At 35.9% G+C, this 16,964-nt stretch overlaps 1 non-coding gene across 1 annotated transcript; it reads right to left on the bottom strand.

Annotated features, from left to right (window-relative positions):
* Nucleotides 1-315: 315 nt before the first annotated feature.
* Nucleotides 316-387, bottom strand: trnat-cgu (transfer RNA threonine (anticodon CGU)). The gene has a single exon. It is a non-coding gene; the product is annotated as a tRNA-Thr (tRNA).
* Nucleotides 388-16,964: the final 16,577 nt, after the last annotated feature.

Here is a 16,964-nt window from a genome sequence, read left to right as displayed (position 1 = left end):
TTGTTATGTTCATTGCTTGTAATGTGACTGAAAAAAAAAAAAAAAACTTAATCTGTTGGGATGGCAGCAAATCTTGAGAAATAACCTGTTCCATCCATCAATCTACTCGAAATTGTCAAGTGATCCAGTCAGAAGACATTGAATAGACCTGGCTAGGGTTAGAGGGTTTGGGCCTTATAGTAGGCTATAGAGTAGACAATTCCTATATGCCCATGTCTTATGTGTTTCATTTCCATGATCTTGAGGCAAACCAACAGTATTTTGTTCACCAAACCCATACATTAGTCTATGTTGTTGAACTGTAATGGACTTAAAAGGCACGGACGGGGTTCGAACCCGCGATCTTCGGTTTACGAGACCGACGCCTTACCACTTGGCCACCGCGCCTGCGCTCTGATGCCATTGTTTTCTATATTTCATATTGAGATACACATAGCATAGCTGTTTCATCCAGGGACACTCGCATCGTAAACAGCATTTAGCGTCTGTGTAGGCTACTGTGTAAATTTTTCGGCAAAGCACACATTACTACCCATGGCTGTTCTGATATTATGAAAACAATGGGTCTTCTTTGATTTTAGCGGGATAACGTTACATATTTGATTTCCTCAGTTCCTCCTGTTTCCTCAGTAATTTGGAGTATGAGCATCCAGATGAAAATGTGTTTAAATGTTATGATTTAGTTAGACTAGTTTAATGCTGTTGGTGTTTACTTATTGTATTAAATGAGTCAATTAAAAGTTAATTTTCGATCATCGATCGAACCAATTCACAAAGCGTTATTTAGTCTGTCAAAGTCAGGTCTCTGTGACATTGAAATTGCATACAACAAACTTTTGACACGTGTAAGTATACAAATAATACACAGAGGCAGTATTTAGCACTTAATTACTTTTGGGAACACTGTTGATAAATAGGTGAGTCGGATGTATCAGTGAATCGCTGTTTTGAACAGCTTGAACCGATTCGCTGAAACGAATCGAACTTCTAAAGGCTGTAAGGCTTAAGCTCATCCAGACCATCCTTCGTGTATCGGATTCGTTTCATCCACCAGGGGAGGCTGTTGAATCGTTGCTTTAGTTATGATGTCAAGCAGGGAGTTTGCCGGGAGTTTGTTGGTGCACTGTCATGATCGTTATGCCCATGATATACTGAGATTTTGTTGACCTGATCATGATCCTGAGCAAAACAACAACAAAAACAACAACAACAACATCTGCACAGATTAAACCTTAGAAATCGGACTGGATTGCTCCAAACAGGTTTGTGAGTTATTCCAAATTTTTGGGAATAAAAAGTGTGTGTGTGTGTGTGTGTGTGTGTGTGTGTGTGTGTATGTAGGCCTAGTGTATGTATGTATATATTGCCTATAATGATATTGCCTTCACATTAATTATATTTTAAAATATATTAAAATAGAAAAAAGTGTTACTGTTTTTTGTGTGTATGTGTTTGTTTTACTGTATTTTTGTTCCAGGAAATGCAGCATTGGTGAGCTAAAGAGACTTTCAAAAACATCTTAATTATTCTAAACTTTTTGACCTGTAGTGTATATATATAACAACATTACAGAAGACATCGACTGGATTTTTGTTAGTGGTCGACTTACAACAATAATAACTTTCATTAATAACATTTAAACATTATTAATGAATTCTAATATAATTTATATATTTATCAATTAAATCCTTTATGTTTTAAAGATGAGTTTACAGAACAAAAGCATTCAGCACCGTCCACAACGTTGCTTTCAGACACAGTTCTTGAATGTAACGTACTGCACGATCATTATTTGGCACACACTTAAGGTCCAGACCATTTCACACCGCAGTTTCAGTTGTATGAGTGTGAGAATATGCCTCTTTTCTTTTCTAAATGATCTCAGCAGTGAATTCAATGTTCTTTTCAATGAGGCAAAAAACAAATAAACAAACAAACATGAAACGCAGATTTTGAAGATCCTTTTGAAAGTAAGTCATTTGCATATTCCGTTCAGCTCAGTGAAGCTCAAAAATGTGTATTAGAAATATATTTTTTTCCTCCCTAAGTACAAGTGCATAAATCCATTCGTTATTCATCCAGTTCAGTGGATTGTATCAGTGTTTAGAATCTGAGAAAAGAGCTACATTGGTTTTTGTGGTATTTGTCAAAAGGTTCAATACTGGTAAATTGAATTTTGTTCCTGCTGAACTTATTATATACTTTACCACCTCTATGTCAGAATCAATAAATAAACCTTCATAGTTTGTATTTATGTCACTGATTCCTATGTGGTTGTCTGCACTGTGGTTCTTACACCTCTGCATGGAAGTGTAGGGTGAAGAAAAAAAAGGTTTTTGAGTAGCACAGATGGTTTGGTCAGATGCACTCCTTATATCTCTCTGTCCTTTAATCTTCTCTTGTTTTGTGTGTGCTCTTTCATGGCAGGCCCGGGCTCCAATCTTACAGCCTGAGGGGAGGAATAAACAAGAGTCTCTGGGAGAGACAGCCAGAGGTGGGAGGGGGAGAGCAGTACAAAGATGGGGGTGGGAATGCAAGAAGAGCTCATTTTTGTTGCTGAAACCTGAGTATGCTGAGCTCTTGACTGAAATTTCAGAGCGAATAGGAAAGGCACTGTACAAGCAAGGGCCATATTTTGAATAATGCTCTGTGAGCGCTGTGTGATATCTGCCCATAATGTTTGTGCTGCTTTTGATGTATGTTAGTGTAGACAAAGATGAAAAAGGGATCTATAATGATATTCATAGTTCTTACATTTCACACAGTTCATAATTTAATATGCACAATGTGATGTCAATGGTGATGATATATATATATATATATATATATATATATATATATATATATATATATATATATATATATATATATAATCACCATTGTCATTTTATTATGCATGTCTTATGATATTGTGCATAGTTTGCATATATTGTATATATACATAGAATATATAGTAAATGTATATATCCCAGCTTATAAGATTTTTTGATAATAGATTCACACACACACACACACACACACACACACACACACACACACACACACACACACACACACACACACACACACACACACACACACACACACACACACACACACACACACACACACACACAGACAATTTACATATACACAATTTGTATATATATATATATAATGTAAATTTAGTCTAATAGTAAATAGTAGGCAGCTTATTTAGTCAAAATACACTTCTGCACTTTTTCTGTTTTTATTATTATTTTTATGCTTTATTTGCATGTTTTTCTTTCTAAAAATACATAGAGCTTGTAACATTTTTCTAAACAACGTTTGTCTTAATTATTTCTTGTAAAATGATGATTCTAAATTGAATGAGTAACTGTTAACAGGGATTTATTGTCAATTCAAATAGTTCTAGTCATGGAGGCATCAAACTTCTAATTTTATAGTAATTTAGAGATAACCATAATAAACAAATAATGATATTAAAGATAACTAGAAGGCTGTCTACTTTGCAAATTTGAATTGACTTTGGTTATTTGGTTTCTTAATTTCATAATTGTTTGGTCAAAGTCACATTTATTTTGTGTGCTTACATATTACTAAAACATGCAGATTTGCAAATCAGAAATGATTGTCATTTATGAGGTGGGATTTGATTCGTCAAGCACACTATGTCTTAGTTTCTGCCAGGAGTGAGTTTGAGTCATTGGGGGATGGAGCGATCTTTGAGGTGTTGCATGTGATTGTTATGCAGAATTGATTCAGTCTTCTGAACACCTTTGCTCTCCATTGATCTTCAAATCAATGCAGCACTGCACACGTATAACCATCCCTGAGTCTCAATATCCCTTAATGAGGCATTTTTATTCATGCAATAGTCGACTAAAAAGTCTGTTCGTACCTTCTTTGTGAGAACAGGGAATTCTGAGAATGTCTTCCAGCTGTGAATTATGTTAGGTGATGCAGTTCACTGTTTGAGGTGAGAAAAGCCTTTCTCTGTAGCTCTTGTAAGACAATTCGGATAGATGATCCTGAGGATAAAATTACAGACTGTCTGTCTTACAAAGGAAAATAGATTTCAGCATGTGACTTGCAGTCTTTACGGAGGATAACAGTGTACCAGAACCCATGATTCTGTTGATTTATCATTGCCGGTTGTCAATTTTATAGGAATCTGGTGTCCTTTTGATGTTGGAGTATCAGTCGGCATGCTAATGTTCGCTCTATTTAAGAGGTGTACCATTAAAGTGCCCTTATTTTGCCAGCAAGAAACTGGATACTCTTTTGACACACCTTCAAAGCCTAGGGATATTTCACTCTGTTTTTGCTGACACTTTTAAGCCACTCCTCCTGACATTTCCAGTCTGTTTCAGTCCTTGAAATGGATACCTTACTATTATTTGACACTTTTCTGTGTTCTTATCTGTTTAATCTTGGGCGAAGATGTGCACTGACAACAATTAAATGAATCCTCTACATTTTTACTGTCAAAGATTTTGTTAATCACATGTTCCACAATCATTTTGTGTCAACGAGAGTGGCAGTAAAAATGGTTGAATCTCTTGTATTATTCAGAAGAGAATTCTCTTCTGAATAATACATCAGTCTGCTCTATAATGACCTATACATCTGACCTTAGCAACGGTATGGCTAGGTATTGTTTGTTTATGAGCCAAACTAAAGTATTTTGACTCTCCCCTGGTGTTTATGTTTTTTATGCTGTATGCTCTGTGTGTGGGTATTGTGCAGTATTTTAATGATGTGTTGCACTAGTGTATTATGTGACCTTTCAATGCCGAAAGGAAAAAGAGAGCGGTCTATCTTTCATCATCAGCAAAATATATTTACCACTGAATCAACTGCAGTACTTTGGCGAGAATAGTTCATCTTTTTAGTTAATAATCCCACTATTAATAATCATTTGAAGCTTGTTTGGTTTGTTATTTACCATTTACCATCCAGTACCTTACCTATAATAATTGGGATACTTATTTTGGGAATGAAATGAAAAACATATGTAGCTATCCTAGCAACCCTGTTGCTTTTGGGCTAAAATAGCTCTTATTAATTTACTAAAATAACTATGATGACCTGGATAATCCTGATGAAAACAAATGTTATCCTAAGGGCTTTGAGATTTATTCAGTGTGTAGCATAACAGATATTATCAAAATAATTTGCAATTTTTAAAGTAGCATGATTAAAACGTATTTTCAGACACGTGCGGAGAAGTCCATTTAAAGGTTCAGTACCAGTTTTTTTAATGTTTTTGAAAAGTCTCTTGCTAAGGCTGTATTTGATTGATCAAAAATACAGTAAAAACATAACCTATTATTACAATTTAAAATAACGGTTGTCTGTTTTAATATAGGCTGTTTTAAAATGTAATTTATTCCTGTGATCAAAGCTGAATTTTCAGCTTTCAGTCTTCAGTGTCACATGATCCTCCAGAAATCATTCTAATATGATGATTTGCTGCTCAATAAACATTTCTAATCACCAGTTGATACATCTTAAAAAATAAAAGCATTGACTTCAAACATTTGAATATAGTGTAAGTATTTTAACAGAACTACAGGACTTATTTATTCAAAGTTGCATTTATTATTCTAATTACATTCATGTTCCTTTAGTAAAATAAATGTCTCTTTAAATATGTCTAACTTATAGTGCTATAGTGTTTAAAGGATCAGTACCTGCAGTAGTTTTTTATGGATAAAGATGAGAACGACTCATTAAATATAATGTATCTGCGATCTCCCTCCTTCAGTCCAGAAACCCCCCACCTGAGTCCCCCCCCCCCCCCCCCCCAAACGCATGAGGGGCCACTGAGACTAATGGCCAGCTGCTATTTTGCAGTGACTTTCTTTTCTCACTAGTCACATCGCTGTTCTTGAGCGTGCGGAATCAAAAGTGTCTTTTCAATAAGAGTCCATGGCTAGCCGACGCAAGCCCAAAGACAGCATGATGTGAAGTCCTGAAAACAAGACTAAGTGTGTGTGGTAAATTTGTTTGAGAGTGGTGGCGCCAATGCAAATGCAAGTGGCAGGCAATACCAAGGATCCTCGCCAGGATGGTTTGAATGGAAAATCAGTCATTGTGGGAAGGGTTTGCTGGGTCTGACCCTGGCTGCTACTAGACAAGCAAGTGTGAAATCCGTATGAAAGGTAAGCAGCTGATAACATTGCACAACAAAGGCAATATCATCTTTCGCCTTCTCTACATTTTCCTTTCCAGCACGCTCATCTGCCTACACCGATTTTGTTTGTCTTGTCTCGCTATGTATATTTGTGGCTTTTTCCCATTGTTGGTTTGTTGTTGTTTTCTTGCGATGAATGAAATGCTCCCAAACATCAAACAGCATTGGCGTTAAGGTTTGAAAAGGACCGCTACTCTGTGGTCTTTGTGCTTGCCTTTTCATCCTGCTTAGAATGGGCAGCATATCGGACAGCACTCGGCTTTGTTGTTTTTCTTTCAAAGCTTATTTCATTTTTGTAATCGCCACCCCAAGGTTCGTCACACTTTGTGATAATATCCAGTTCCATTTCTAATGTTTACTTTGCAATTAGGAGCAAATCACTCATGCCTGTGGGGTCTGTTGCCATAGTTACAATAGGGTTCCGAGGTCTATCATCTGGTCCTTGCGTCCACCAATCAGGTTGCAGAGCTGAAGCTGCAACATAAAGTAAAGATGCACATCTTTCAGCAACACAGTAGTAAGAAACAGAAAGAGATCCATGAGTATAAGAAAGTACTCTGGGGTTGGCGAGTAGGCGACTGCGCCCAGTCATGGCGGACCGCAGAAATCACAGCGGAGGAGACACCCAGCAGGAGAGGCAGGTGAGAGCATCAACCATTTTGAGACTTAACTCACATCATTGTTCTTGGAGTCGACTCTGTGAAATGTGTCAGAGATGGTGGTCAACGAGATTAGCATTCCCAGTCCAAATAAACGCTGGTCGTCCTGGAGCTCGAAGGATAATAATAGTCAGGACGGTGAACGTTGTGCAAATGAAACCGAGAAAAAACGTCGCGGCCGTAGTTTTCAATATGATTGTTGAAGGCTCTTCAGATCAATTTTTTTCCCCAAAGCGCGATCAAAGAACTCCAGCTGGGCTGTTGTTCGCTTTTCGTATATATTTTTTCCGTTAATTTGTGGATGGGAGGAATCGTCGCGCAAACTTAATTTGATCGGTCCGAGAATGCATATGTCCATTTCTTTTGTGTTTTCATCTGTGTGTGTGTGTGTGTGTGTGTGTGTGTGTGTGTGTGTGTATGAAATTGGCCTAGATTAATCATAGCACTCTAAATCTCATTACTTGGAACATCTGAGGGAACGTGTCTTTAAAGGGCTCTTTGGAGGGGGCTTTCAAATCGGGCCTTCATCAGATCAAAGGCCTCAGATCTGGGATGAATATTTGTCCTCAGCGGATATGTCTCGAGATAATCAAGCATGGTCAGAGGATCCATCATTGAGTGAAGCACAGCAGCAAGAGCTCCATGTTCTCGTCGATTCCCGTCCCTCAACCTGTCGATCCCAGCATATGATTTTCAAAAGAAGACCCCTCAAAACAAACCGAGAGAGGGGGCTGGGTGGAAAACAAGAAGATAAAGAAAGATGGAGGGGAGGACCATTGCTAACTAAAGCCAGTTGTGCTTAAAGATGGCGGACGGGGATGCCGCAGACTGCGTATAGCACGAGACTCCATCTGTTGAGACAATCAGGATTGAAGAACAGCTCAAAAGTTGTTCTCGCTCACACTGAGGTAACCGTGAAGATGACATGTGCATCAATTGTGTACCGTTGATAATGGTGGCAGTTTCTTCTTCCTCCACGTAGCGTTGTTTGTCGCTCTTTTCCCACTGTCTTTATCATTTACGTCTCTCTCGGCCCTCTTGCTTTCAAAGACGCCGCTTCAATTGTTGCGACCGCTTGCTGTGCATTTCAAGCTCGTAGTGTTGGTGATCGTAACAAGCTTTTAAGCTTCTCTTGCTGCGCATTTGTTAGCATTCACGAACGGAATCTTTCGCCCGTTTGTTGCTGTAACCCCGTGTCATTAGCACCACATTGTTTGCAAACGAAAAAAGCTAAAGCGCCCCCGAATGTAGCATTTTGTGCATGTTTTCTTATGGACACATTAATCAGTAGTTTGGTGTTAGACAAACCTCAAGCAACAACCTTTTAAATCCTCTGTGGCTAATCTACTCTTGGCCTTGTTAGCCACGATTTATTCAGCTATGACAAAAGATATCAGCAGGACGCCAGAGTGCATTCTGACAGTCTTTAGATACCACCTTTCTCCCAAGACTTGCGAGCGCTAAAAAGAGCAGCTTATCAATACACCAAAGACATTTTCCCTTTCTGATGTCCCAAACATTCAAATATAAATCAGCTTTTCTCAAACCAGACCCTCGTCGTCTTTGTTTCGCAGTGCTCCAAGCCCAACCATTTCAGGCATGTGCTTCTTTGTCTATTGTCGGTTGTATCTCGAAAATCTCAGTTTTTCCCTCATAATTCAAAGCCTTATTAATACACTTTTTACAGAAGTGCTAAAAGGAGCCTTGAAGTAACTTATTTGAAGGAATAATTATCTTTTGTAGAAAAGAGAAGAGCAGCACTCAGCTTTAACATCTAAATGGGCTATTGTCAACTGATCAGGCCCCTCAAAAGATAAGCCTATTTCAAGCACAGCCTACGAGGAGGGGTAAATTTGCACTGGCAGCTGTAACAAAAACCAACACAGAGGAATGCTGGCCAGAAATGGGGTTTCTTTCTCCTGTCAAGAGGATTTTATATCATGACATCAGAATAATCATTCAAATTTTTTTGTTTTTTTTTTTGCTCATGATGCTTCTTGTTTGTTTCACCGTGTTTCCAATGTTAAAAGTGGCAAGTTGCACAAATCAAACATCTGTCTGATTTCTGATAAGGGCAAATTATAGCATATTGCTAAACAGTGAAATTTAACAATGCTTCAAAATCATTCAACGTTTCTACCGTGACATACTTTACCTTTCATTTCATTGGCTAAAGTCTTTCATCACACAACTAGAAACTTTTAGACTGAAAAAAGTGGTGTGGGATTTACTTTGAAACAATCTTCTCTCAGAAATTGCTAGTTAATTTTACAAATAATTACAATGAAACGGCAAGTAACACATTTGATTAAACGTAAACTTTAAGACTGAAATAGTATTTTCTTGTAAAACCTACTCGTCATCTGTGTTTTATTTCCAACTGTGAAAAAAAAAAAATTACAATGTGGTAAACAAAATAGGCATGGTCAATGTTTTGTGCTTTTGTGTTTGATGATTAATGAATATACAGTTTGCTGGAATCAAAATTGGTTCAGCTAAAGGAGCACCTGCTGAACTCACTCCTTTTCTTCAAATCCTCATTCACCTAACATGGCTGTCATCACCTTTTTATTGAAGGCTTGAGTCGCACATTAGTCTGTGACAGCCACTGAAATGGTTACGCAGAGGCGGCGCACACAAGACCTGCTTACATGCAGCTGAGAGACTGGAATGTCTATTGTGTAGTTTATAGGCTTGTTGCGTTACAGTCATCGGTGTCATCGATGTCAGGAGCAATGAAATCAATGCTAATTATGAATACTGTACTTTATCTATTTCCATCTTTTTAAAGGTTAGAGCTGTAAGGGGAAGCAATACAGATCTATTAAACATTAATTTAAGCAAGAATGAGTTTGATGTTTTAAAGATCTTTAAACAATTATTATAGTTATAAACAATTAGTTATGCAGTATGGAGATCTCGTGCAACAAGTTCTGACTGTGCAGATTAATTTAAAGGGTTAGTTTACCCAAAAATTCTGTCATTAATACTCATCCTCGTGTCGTTTCAAATCCATAAGACATTATTTCATCTTCAGAACACAAATGAGGATCTTTTTGATGAAATCTGAGAGCTTTCTATCCCTCCATAGACAGTTTACACGCTGTAAAAAAGTTGCTGCCTTAAACATCCAAGTTGATTGTACTTAAAAAATAAGTCACTTCAACTTAAATTACATTAAAATTACTTTTAAAAAAGTTGAATCTTATATAATTTATAAAAAAAATGCTTAACTTATTCTGATGAGTTAAAGCAATGTAAAAACTTGTTGTCATAACTTATTGATCATATCATTTTTTTACATTGCAACTATCACTTTGAAGCCCCCAAAAGGTAAAGACATCATTAAAATAATCCATGTGACTCCAATGATTTAACCTTAATTTTATGAAGTGATGCAAGTGCTTTGTTTGCACAAAAAACAAACAAACATAATTTACCACTTTATTTACAAAATATTAATCTCCAACATGCGTTTACGCAACAACGTTTGCTCTCGTTGTCAACACAACACGCATGCCTCATGGTGCTCTCGTGCGTTGGAGATTAATATTTTGTAAATAAAGTGGTAAATGATGTTGTTTTGCGCAAATAAAGCACTTGTGTCGCCTCATAAATTGAGGTGAAACCACTGGAGTCACATGGATTACTTTAATGATGTCTTTACCTTTCTGGCTTGAATATGGTAGTTGCGTAGACTGTCAATGGAGGGACAGAAAACTCTCAGATTTCATTAAAAATATCTTCATTTGTGTTCTGAAGATGAACGAACGACATACGGTTTTGGAACAACATGAGGGCGAGTAATTACAGAATTTTCATTTTTGGGTGAACTAACCCTTTAAATGTTTTATCTAAAAGATGAATGAGAGAAAAAAGTAATTCGACAAGTGTAACGTTTGTGAAACTTCTGTGATGCTACATTGGGGGTCCCTGCAGATACCCACTCCTCTGAGCAGATGAGGTGGTCACAAACATAGGTTCATGGAAGAGCGCCGTGGGCTTGACTTAGCTTATCATGCTTAGCCTGCCAGATGTGAGATGCCGCAAAAGGATGGGAGCCACCACATGTTTTAGTCAGAGGTGATTTAAAAATGAAAATGAATGACCTCGGGCAAAGAACTTATCTTTTTCCTGCCACTTTTACTGTCATGCTCTATTTTCATATTCATATTCATATATACCTGCCCCCCTTTATGAGGATTCTAACACTGTAAATGTATGTCAATTGCATGAAATAGACTGTGCTGTTCTCTTGTGCTTTCTAATCTGCATTTATAGACAGTCAAAGGTGAGGACTTCACTTGTGTCTTTTCCCATTTAAAAAAAAAAAAAACCTTCCCCGGTGTCATATCTTGCCTGTTAAAATTACCAAAGTAATATCTACTCTCTTATATGTATGTATATATATATATATATATATATATATATATATATATATATATAGATCTGTCACGTTTTCAATGTGTTTAAGTTCTGTTTGTGATCTGGTTTCCCCCTGTCTTTGTGATTTTGGTTTAGTCCTGTTAGTTTTTCCCGCTCCTCGTTTGTGTTCAGTTTCTTCACCCGTGTTCAGTTAATTATCCCATTAGTCCCAGTTCTTTTAAGCACTGTGTTTTCCCTCAGTGTTTGTTGGTCGTCGTCCTTGTATGGTTGTGTTTTCTGAAGTCCTAGAGTTTTGTTCATGTATGTTGCAGAAAGTTAAGTTTGTAAATAGATCAACTATACTGCTATTCTCGTGTCCTCGTCTTCGGCAACCTGCACACAACCTGACAATATCATATTTAGCCCTCAGTGTGCACATGATTTTTTTTAATGGTATAACTGTTCTAATTTATTTTAGTGATATTGTTTATTGCAATATTTTTGGTCAAAGTTACAAATCAATGTGGTTAAATCTCAAAGATACTGTAAAACAAGAAAGATGTAAACATAAAGCTGCTTTATGTTCTCATTTTAGTGCCCAGAGAGAGAACTGAGATTCATTACATTACAATAAGTCACATGTTGATGTAACAAACATTAGAACAATAACTTTTATGATGTCATTGGCAATGCTAGAAAACATAGGTAATTACTTTTATGGGCCTGCTATCATGCCTTGTGTCACGTATACCACAAAGTTTCAGAGTTGCGTTTATGGTGCGGGATGTCCTTGAAGCTGAAAATTACTCAAGCCATAGCCAGTAATTACATATTTATTGCAAATTACATAGCCAGTGACACAATAATCCCATTAGTCAGAATTAGCCTGAAAAACTTTGGAATTTGCGATTACCAGTGTTCAACTGAAAGCAAAACTACTTTTTTGCATATATCTTCCTCATCTCATAATCTTACCTATACCATACCAACAGGTTTTTGGAAAACTAAAGGAATGTACTTAAAAAAAAAATTAAAAAAAAGCAATATCATGCTGTATATAATATAGTTGCTCCAAAAAGTTTTTTCCTTAAATATCTTTGAAATCTACCTGCCAATTAAACGTATAACTTTAAAAAGTTACATAAGCCAAACTGGAAGTATAAAATATCTGATGTTAGATGTCACATTATGAAGCAGGGACAAATGAAACGGAAAATACATATTTTGATAATGCATTAGCCTACATGATACATTTTTTCAAGCAATGGAAAATACATATTTTTATCACACATTTTCAACACATAGTTTAAACACCAAAAAGACACCTTTTAAAGGTATAACAACTGAATTTTAATTGTGGTTTAAAACCTATATCAACAAAAAGTTATCCCATGTGCCAATTCCAGTAATTTCACAGTGTCCTTGTTACATGTGTTACATTTACTTAATATATCATTTACAGTGAATTAACCATAATGACATGCAACTAACCCTAAACCAAATCCGGTAACACATTATTTCACAGTGTACTTGTTACACGTTACATGTTACTGTAGTAATAACTTTAATAATAATAAATATGTTAGTATATAATTAGTATTAACCAAACGTAATCCTAACCCTATAAGGTTATACATGAAGTTAATTATTGTTACACAGTACTTAAATGCATACTTACACTGATACCTTAAAATAAAATGCAACCCCAAATCTTAACCCTAAGTAGGCAACATGTTGTTAAATAATATTACTCAGTTTTTAAATGTGTAATTACACTGTAACAAGTGTACACCAATAAAGTGTACAGTAAAATTGTTAACAAATCAGGTCCAAAAACACCAATAACACATCTAACAATTGCAGAAGAGCTTTACTTGAATAAGACACAAAGGTAGACATTTTTACTTTACTTCACATTTTATTTACTTAAGTGTTCAAGTGAAAAAAAATCAGTCTGCCTGAAATTATGTATAATTATGGAAGGAAGTGAATTGAATTGTTTGTGCAAATACCTGATAAGGTTACTGAGAGTGCATTGTATTACACACTGTAAAAAAAAAGTGTCTGCCTTAAATTTTTAAGTACAATCAACTTGATGTTTAAGTCATTTCAACTCATTAAACTGACTGAGTTGAATCTTGTATAATGCATAAAAACGGTTGAAGATTGCAATGTAGTTAAAGCAATGTAAAAACACATGTTGTTGTCATAATCATATAATGTTTTTACAGTGCAGGTGTTGAATTGATTTATCATTATATTTATACCGAATATTCTCTATCTTTGACATCCCTGCATCAAATTCATCTTGCAAAAAAATTCACAAAGTGTTCTTCGTTCTGCCCTTGCAGCAATAACTGTCAAGTGTTTGTTTATTTGACTTTTCTTCTAAAGATAATGGTTTATTCCATAGCTTCTGACAGTATGTGTTTTGCACTGGTGAGAGGAGAGCTGGAAAACATGAGCAAACGTAGTGTAATTGTTGTTGTTTTCTTTGTCTTGTCCAACCTACCAGCAATCACACTGCAGCTGCTTTGTAGGGGAGCAGGTACTTAAACTGAACGTGCACCTGTCATGTCATTTGTCTAAGAGTTCCAAGGCCACTCAACAGGTAGCAGAATGGCAGCTACAGCTGCCAGTCACAACCTCCGTCAAAACGCGCGCGGGAAGCTCGGCGAACACAGCTGTCAAATGATTCCAATAGTTTCCTGTGGGACCGTGACTTTCACTGTACGTAAAAGAACGGCGATAGAACAATCTGACATTCACCCATGTGACTCTGACCTCTGGTTACAGTTTCCCAAATGACTTCATGTGGATTCCTGCTCGCCTCCGACTGTAACGCCCTTTGTGAATGTTCCAAAGGCAAGAATAATCTGGCTTTGAGCAATTACTAAATACTCTCCTAATCTGTCCGATCTCTCCAAACCGTTTCCAAACACCTCTATTTCATGCTATTTACCTCTTGATTGTTTCCAAGTGGTTGCTCCGAGGTTGTGCACGGAGTTGGTATGCGCTCATGGCCATGTGTTGGCTCGTGGTGGGGGGCCCAGTAATCAAAGCCAGGCCTCAGGAAGGGCAAGGATAGATCTGAGTTTGCAGCTGCTGATGCCATCTGATTTGAGCACTGGCCCAGTATTCACTAGCCCATACATAGGGAAATATGTCCTTTGGATGGAAAACATGATTTAAAAAGAATATACAAATCCAACACATTTACAAAAACAAATATATATATATATACACACATACACACACTGGTGGCCAAAAGTTTGGAATAATTTTTGAAAAAAGTCTCTTATGCTCACCAAGGCTGCACTTATTTGACAGTAAACTTGTGAAATATTATTATAATTAATTTTTTTTTCTATTTGAATATATTTTAAAATGTAATTTATTTTTGTGATGTCAAAGCTGAATTTTCAGCATCATTACTTCAGTCTCCAGTGTCACATGATCCTTCAGAAATCATTCTATGATGATTTGATGCTCAAGAAACGTTTGTGCTGTTGTGCTGCTTAATATTTTGGTGGAAACTGCGATATATGTGTTCAGAATTCTTTAATTAATATATAGTTCAGTAGAACAGTATTTATTTGGTTTAGAAATGTTTTGTAACATTATACATGTTTTACTGTTACTTGAATCAATTAGCTAAATGTGTAATTTAAAAAAAAAAAAAGATCTTACATGCACTTAAACTTTTCAATGGTAGTGTATCACCTTTTCCACAAAAATATTAAGCAGCACTACTGTTTTCAACATTAGTTATAATAATAAATGTTTCTTGAGCATCACATCATCATATTAGAATGATTTCTGAAGGATCATGTGAAGAATGGACTAATGATGCTGAAAATCCAAAATTTGATCATAGGAATTAAATACATTTTAAAATATATTCAAATAGAAAATAGTTATTTTAAATTGTAATAATATTTCACAAAAAGACATACTAAGTATTTTACATTATATAAATGCAGCCTTTGTGAGCATAAGATACTTCTTTGAAAAACATTTAAAAAAAAAAAATCGGAATTATTTCAAACTTTTGACCGGCACTTTTTGACCACACTAAATGAAAAGGCTTAGTTTGGAGTTAGGTTGCTTTAAAAAATAAATAAATAAAAGTACACAGGTGAACATTTCTAATGATTTGATATTAAAGTTTTTTTATACCTGTGTTTCAGATTCGAATGGACACAGTCAATAACCTGGAATGGACCGATATTTTGTGGACAATCACCTTGGATTCTGTAAAAACGAGGAGGATGCAGTTTTTACTGGAACTTGAAATAATCAATGGTATTGAAATGGAATCTTCTTTCAATGGAGGGAGAGTTGGGGGATGCCAGAAAACGCAAGACAGAAATATACGATGTCCTCAGGTAATGCATTTACCTTTTCATTATTAACCAACTGAAGTACGGAAGTGCAGTGCACATATAAACACATGCATGCTAGATCTTTACAGAGTACTTCATAACAATAAGAGCCTTGCTAATTAATACATATTTATATTTTAAAATATACACATATACACACATTCATGTTTTGGGTCAGTACGATTCTTTTAAAAGAAATTAACACTTTTATTTAACAAGATTAAATTGACCGTATAGAAGGAAGACAGTAAGAAAGATTTCTTTTTTTAAATAAACGCTTTTCTTTTGAACTTTCTATACATCAAAGAATCCTGAAAAATGTGCACCACAGTTTCCACAAAAATATGAACTGCATATTCAGCACTGATAATAATCAGTGAAGAAATGTTTCTGCAGCAAATCATCGTATTAGAATGATTTCTGAAGGATCATGTGACACTGAAGTAATGATGCTGAAAATTCAGCTTTGTAATCATAGAAATAAATTACATTTTAAAATATATTCAAATAGAAAAGTTTTATTTTAAATTGTAGTAATATTTCATTTTATTATTACTTTTGAACATTACTGTATGTTGTAAACAAACCGAAAAGACAATGTAAGGGATCATTTGGTGAGGTCAGCAAAATTTCTTAGGAGAACTTGGCTTGGCAGACCTTGACAAATGTTCCTTTAATGTTCTTTTGTGAACATTAAGGTGCGTCAAATTCCGAGATGAATGCCTAACTACGCCCGGTCTTGATTTCCCATGAGCAATTTGTTATATGTCATTAAATTCATGGTTCCACACAAACTACTCTTTCATTTTCAGATGAGCTAATCAAATAAAGTCATAAAAAGGAGGAACAGGACTTCACATTCCAAAGGCCTTTGATCTTTTTGCAATGAATCCATGAGATTACATGCCTGATTATATCCAGGTGTTGAGTCATAACTTCAGAGGTTCAGAGCATTCAAAGTAATATTCGTCTTTAAGGCCTACTAATTTTTTTCAAAGTCATAAGACAGGAATTCCTTCACTGAACTAGCTCATACATCCCTTCAATATCATTTTCAGAGGCTTTTGACTCTCTCGTATGTACAGTAGGTTCGTCTGTGTCCAGTCTGATGACATATTTCTTGCTCTTATAGTCTTTAATAGACTAAAAATGGGATAGATGATATTTGTATTTACAGTAATTTATCTGTACAAGACTTTGAAAACATGCATAAGGATTATAACGATACATATCTGCTGCATACTTTTTCATGACTGAAAGAAAAGAGTAGTTTTAATCGCCTACATTCTTTCTTTCCCGGACATTGCTTTCATCTTTTGTCAGATGGAGAGATATAATCTGAAATGCACCTCGATTCTAATCTCATTTCACATT

The sequence above is a fragment of the Siphateles boraxobius genome, unplaced genomic scaffold, assembly GCF_051911475.1.
Source record: "Siphateles boraxobius isolate OS27281-9 unplaced genomic scaffold, OSU_SipBor_1 66, whole genome shotgun sequence".
NCBI lineage: Eukaryota > Metazoa > Chordata > Actinopteri > Cypriniformes > Leuciscidae > Siphateles > Siphateles boraxobius.
The sequence above is the reverse complement of the archived record's forward strand: the minus strand, read 5'-3'. Positions and strand labels throughout refer to the sequence as shown.